The sequence below is a fragment of the Alligator mississippiensis genome, chromosome 1 (genome assembly GCF_030867095.1).
Source record: "Alligator mississippiensis isolate rAllMis1 chromosome 1, rAllMis1, whole genome shotgun sequence".
NCBI classification, from domain to species: domain Eukaryota; kingdom Metazoa; phylum Chordata; order Crocodylia; family Alligatoridae; genus Alligator; species Alligator mississippiensis.
This window is the reverse complement of record NC_081824.1, coordinates 14,204,582-14,210,654: the sequence shown is the minus strand read 5'-3', so window position 1 is coordinate 14,210,654 and position 6,073 is coordinate 14,204,582.

Here is a 6,073-nt window from a genome sequence, read left to right as displayed (position 1 = left end):
TGCAAAACATGCTTTGCACGCACACCTACAGAAATCACAGCATTACCTCGTTTGTCAAGAGGCCATAAAAACAGATCCCTTGTCTGGGGCTGTTGATGCTCACTCCCCTTGGAGCACAGTGGAGGAGGAGCCTTTGGTAACTTTTGTTGTCTTAAGAGATGGACTAAAAAGACTTCGTGTCAGGACATTTGGACTTTGGATGGAGAAAAGGAAAAAGTTTCAGGATAAAGTTGCATCAAATTGGCTGAAAGGATTTTCCCCAGTTCGGGGTCTGTATTGAGATCTGGATATGGGTCACAAATGTCTGTCTCTCAATGGATTTATACCACTAACAGGATTCCTTGAAGTTATGCTAGTTATACCTCTGCCCTGGCTTGGTTTCTATACTATTGATCTGAAGGCAGGTTTGGTGTACCTATATGAATAATTTCCATGTAATCCTGCTTGTATCCAACATCAATAGTAGGTAGTAAAGGTGAGAAACAAGTAAAGTGGAGATACGAATACAAATAATCCTTCAGCTTGCCCAGCAGCAAATCAGCCTCAAGTAAACTGCACAAGATGTTGGGTTCAATAGAAGAGGAACTGGATGACATTTTACCCCTTGCGGCATACAAGAGGTTAGACTAGGTCATGTACTGGTCTCTTCTGGTCTTTAACTCAAAGAACTTGCTTCTAAATCAAATCATGAAGTTAACAATGCCTTCCTCCCTACTCATCTTTACAGTGGCACAAGAGTACTTCAGCCAATTTAAGGGGCTCCTAGGAAAGCAACAAGTTGCTTCCATTATTTCGAGACAGAAACTTTGGCACAAAAAGATTAGGTGACTCGCACGTTGCACCTGCTCTTGCGGAAATTGCAGTATGTACAAATGGTAAAGGGGTGACACCCTGACAACCTTCTGCTCACCCAGAATTGCCTTTTTATAAATCTGATCCTGGGGCTTTGTGCAGCTAAAATGAAACTTAGTGGAGCTTAGACTGCACCAGGGATAAAGGTGCCTAAAGCCTCATGCCAGCACTCTTGGATGCCCAGATTCATAGGCACATACATTTGCCAGGAGCTTCAAGATCCATTTCTGCATATGTTCAGAACTGCTGTCATCTTGGCCAGGTTGAGCAGCTTGGCATTAAACTAACCCAAGTCTGGCTGGGATCCTCAAATTAGCTGCTCCCCTGCCAAATACCCAAAGGGACCCAAGCCATTAAGCAAACTCTGAACAGGTGAGGCATTGGAAATACCGAGTTCTGCCAGACTGCAGTAGCGTGGCCACTTTCAGCAGTGGTGGCAGTGTCTGCCTTTCATGGGCCAGCCTGGTTAAAGAGCTAGCCCAGGAAATGGGAAACATTGGCTCTAGGCCCTCCTCAGCCTACGGGGGCTCAAACCCTTATCCCTTGCTTTCCAAAAGAGTGTCTTAACCAGCCCCTGCCAGCCTAGCCCCTAGCTATTGCCTAGAGGCAAACTAGGAAGCAACAACCATTTTAGTTAGAATTGCCCCAAAATGGGATTATTGCAATTGGGCAAAAGAATGAAGCCGATTATGAAAATGTGAGATCTAAATTCCATTTTTTTTTTTTTTGGAGGGTCTTAAACAGCCAGTTTTTCCTGAAAGGGGGGCGGGGGAGGGCTTCCTACCTTCTTATTGAACACATTAGCAAAATGGTTAACAATTTTTAATTAAAATTTAACAATGTGAGGTCAATTATGGCAAAAATGAAAGGCGGTACAGGTTTCCCTCACTTCATGCGGGTTCTGTATGCATGAATTCATGAATTCGCTCTTATGCGATGACCCTTTTTATTCCAAAAATTTGTTTTATGTGAGGTAAATCCACTCTTAGCCATTGGTGTGGTGGAAGCCTGCAGTCAGCTGCTTTGTGCGGTGTATTGTGGGAGTGATGCCCACCAAAATAGTCTCCTGTGTGGATCATTTGGGGAAAATTGCATAAGCCATAAAATGTAAACAACCTACAAAAGTAAGAGTTGAAGGTTGAGACAGCGGGGGGGTTGGGACCCAACATTAGTCTCTTAGAGCAGCCTCTGAAGTCAGCCCTGGAGTAGCTTGCAGAGAGGGTGAGCCCCTGGTACCTTGGACTGAGTCAAAGCTTTCTAGCCTTCAACCTCCCTGGCCTCCACAGTCCTACCCTGTGGCTTGGGTTTCAAGGAAAGACTCTCTCTCTTTAAGGGGATGGAGAGCACCCAAAGGCATATACAAGAAAGCAGGCAGCTCTTCTCAACCAACAGAAATCTTTATTGATCAACTGCAATACAGTAGGCAGTATCCTTGGACCCAAAAAGCCAGGATAACTCGCAGGTAGACTTGTCACAGGCCAGCTGGGCACTGTGAGTATATGAATTTAGTTGCAGGCTGACTGGGTGCTGCAACTGCATCAGCCACCAGGCTGTTGGTTCAGGCTCGAGGAGGCAGAGTTGGGAGTGAAGCAAAGGCAAATTTATTATAGTTTACACATACAGCAGTTAACAGAAAGATAAATGCTATAAGCAGATAATGCAATAATAAAGAGCTAATAGTAAATAATAACAACAGATAGATAGACATGGGTTGGCAACTTATCAATAGTCCCTCGAAGCCATGTGCGGGCCAAGTGATTCCAGCGAAGTCAGGCATCCCCGATCGATGCTGTCGGAGGGATTATCAAGGAAGATCCCTTGAGCAGGATCTGATCCTTACTCACACCGGGAGTCCGGAGCCCGGGCTTGGAATAGTAATGACTGTTCTGTTCCCTCCTTCCTGTTGGTCACCTGATGCGTACGTTTTTTATACCTACTTTTATGCTAATCTGTTGGTTTTAGAGCCACTCACAATCTTCCCTATAGCTGTTACCCTATGGGATTGAAAGGTGTTAAAAATTATCATAAAAGGTTACTACCCAGACTTGGGTTTATCCAATAAGCAAATTACAATGCAGCATTTTTAGATTTGAAATTAACATTACTCAACCCTTTTAGATTTTCTTGAATATGATTTCTTGAGACGTGCTTTCCTGGAATGTGCCAGGCAGTTGGATCCGTTTTTATTATCAAGGCTGAACTCTGAGCAAAAACTGTTAGGTCGGCTAATCTTGCAGCTATAGCTTCGCCTTTGGGGCCCAGTCAGTTCCACAAACAGTTTTATCCTTTTGGTTAAAATTATGACAGGCAAGTTACATTGGCGGGTTACAAACTTACAAGCTTTATATTAGGCGAAAATTCCAAATGCCTCCAAGAAGCACATATTTATTGCTTATTAATCTTTTTGGTTCTGGCCATCACACAGACTTTGTCAGGGAAAACAGCCTCAGCTGTTAAATGGAGTCATGCCTCTCTCTTCCTCGTCTCTGGGTATCTCTGTTTTTCAAGATGGTCTCCACTTTTGAGTCCCTCTGTGGCACCAGAAACAACAGGACGTCTCTTTAAGTGCTGAGCGTGGAGTCCACTTGTTGCACTGCTGGGTCATTCTGCGCACAGTCAGCTCATTGCCCCTAACAGGGCACCCCTGCAGGCTCTTCTTCCAAACAGTTAGTCTCGTCCTTTCCCCAGGTGCAAGCTAGTCAGGAAAACCGAGGCATATGGCATTATTATAACGTGAACATGTTTAAACCAGAAATCCAACAAACCCAGATTCTGGCATATTTGCATTTTTAAAAATCCCTTTCCATTCCCTCTCCTAATATGCTGCCTTCCCTTTACTTTATTAGACTTTGGGCTTCTGGGGCACAGACTATCCCATCTTGAATGAGTATCTGGGAAATGCTTAAAAATACTGCAATTGGAAGCGATCAGACAATTCCCAACAAAACAGCATTGAAAATGCTGGTTGCTGAACCTGTAATAGTCCACGTGAAACACCAGTGAAGTTTCCAATCCAAAGCCAGATTCCAAGAATTTGGATCCACCTGGATTCCTGGTGAATGTTCTGGGGCTGGGGATGTTGGGAACTGCAGGGTCTCTGGCTTTTAGCTATTCACCTCCAACAGGCCTGATCTAAGGTCAGGGGCCCCAAGATCAGATATACAGCATATCACTACGAATAAAGATGAAAGGTTCCCTGCACACTGCAAGGAAGTCCAGAAAAGAGAGCAGTCAGTCCGCATCCTTAAAAATGCATGCATTACAAATTTAAGCTACAAAAATTAAACGCATATTTAAATGGAAAGCGTTAACTGGAATGCTAGCTTACTAAAAGTAGAGATGTTGAACAAAGTCTTCTCCTAGCTCTATCAAAAACTCCCCATAGGACCTAGAATCCAAGAATGTAATTAAATTTGTTGGGTTCCCTTCCTGTTTCAGTCACACTTTGAAGAGGAAGATGGGAGACTTTCCTGCATTTCTTCCCAGCACCAGCAGGCCTCTAAATACCTGGTGACTGATGTCTTCAGCCTGTTTGCTGGTTGCAGTATACTGGTGTGCTCTTCTTGTTATCTAGAAGTAGCAACACTGTAGAAGACAGCAGCCTGGCTTAAATGTTTCAAGTTTGGAAATCTCCAGGAATGGTATCCTAGGGCAGTTGTTCTGCAGCTGGGCCACAGGGACAACTATGGTGAGGCTGACCTCACTTAATATTCATATTGCTACACTGCTTCAGCACAGAAAGCTGTAGAGCTGGCTCAGTGTAAAGCTATGAGTAGGCTACCTCTGCCAAGAGGTTGAACTACTTACACAAGGCTCTGTGCCGCTTCCCTATGAGGGTGGCCAACTGTGAGAGGCTTTGCATGGAGTGAAGGAAATTGTAAGGGTAGAGGAGCACAGAGCAGATCATGAGTCCGTGGTTGAGAACTACTATTTCTGAGTACAGAGCACCTCAGTCAATAAGCCATATATCGGGGGGGGGGGGGGGGGGGGGGGGGGAAGAGAGAGAGAGAGAGAGAGAGAGTGTGTGTGTGTGTGTGTGTGTGTGTGTGTGTGTGTACACTCCTACTACCCTTGTGTACATTTCTTAGTGTTGTTGTTCACAGCCCCAGCACCCCAGTGCAGGTGATTTTTGAGGCTCAGAAAAGATACACAAAGACATGCTGAACCTCATTCTTAATTAGGGGAAGACAACTCAGTTGAACAAGGATACATCCCAAACCATTTTTTTCAAATCACTGCCTAAATTCAGAGGAAAGAAGTTTAATTCCAGTTACAGTGAGTCTGTTTCATGATCCTATTCCACAGCAGGTGGGCAAGAACTTCTAAGAAAGGTAGGGAAGAAAATGGAGGAATAAAAATAAGTCAGGTTCATAAATTGGGTGTATGCCAAAGAAAGCCTAGGCCAGACAGCAGAAGCTCAGTCTTGATCTAAGGCAGGCAAAAGGAACGGAGGAGCAGGAAGTGCATGCCTCTATGTTCTTGACAAAGTACAAGAAAAGGCAGAGCTATACAGGTACTGCTAGGACAAAAAACCCACTGTGAAGCATGCAAGGGGATGGGCACTCACAGGAGAAATTTCCCATCTAGTGTTTGGCTGAACTTCCTCCCTCTTAGCTAGGAACCAGACCACAGCAGGAAAGTATTTTAAACTTCAAGGATTGAAGAAAAATGGCTAAAGCTAAGTGAATACTGCAGTAATGCAAGAAAACTAAAGGCAGCCTTACCTTTCAGGCAAGTGATGGCAGAGATATGAACGATTCTCTGACCTCACTGAGTGGTCTGTGTGGTCTTTCAACTTATTAAGACAGATCCTTTTTTTTAGGTAGAGTGCTTCCCTTAATATGCAAATGCCTGAAGTCCCCAAAACCGCATGAAAGAGGTAGCGTCTCACACACACTGCACAGGACATTTTAACCCATATGCATGTCAATCATGACGGAGCATCATCTTGTTCTCCTCCTTGATATTTTTATTGTAGTATGGAACTATAAGAAAAATTTGATTGTGTAGCAGAGATTACAGTACATTTTCAGTGATTACCGTTTGAAGAAAATGTATACCTTTATAAAGATTTCATAATGGTTTGAACGTTTGCTCCCTGTTTTGAGATATGGGGAAGGAGTTTCAAAGGAACTGCATCAGGCGTTGTTTCTTTTCAAAGCTTGTATTGTAATAATTCCAGACAAACACAAACCTTCCCAAATGCACAAAAATGCACAAG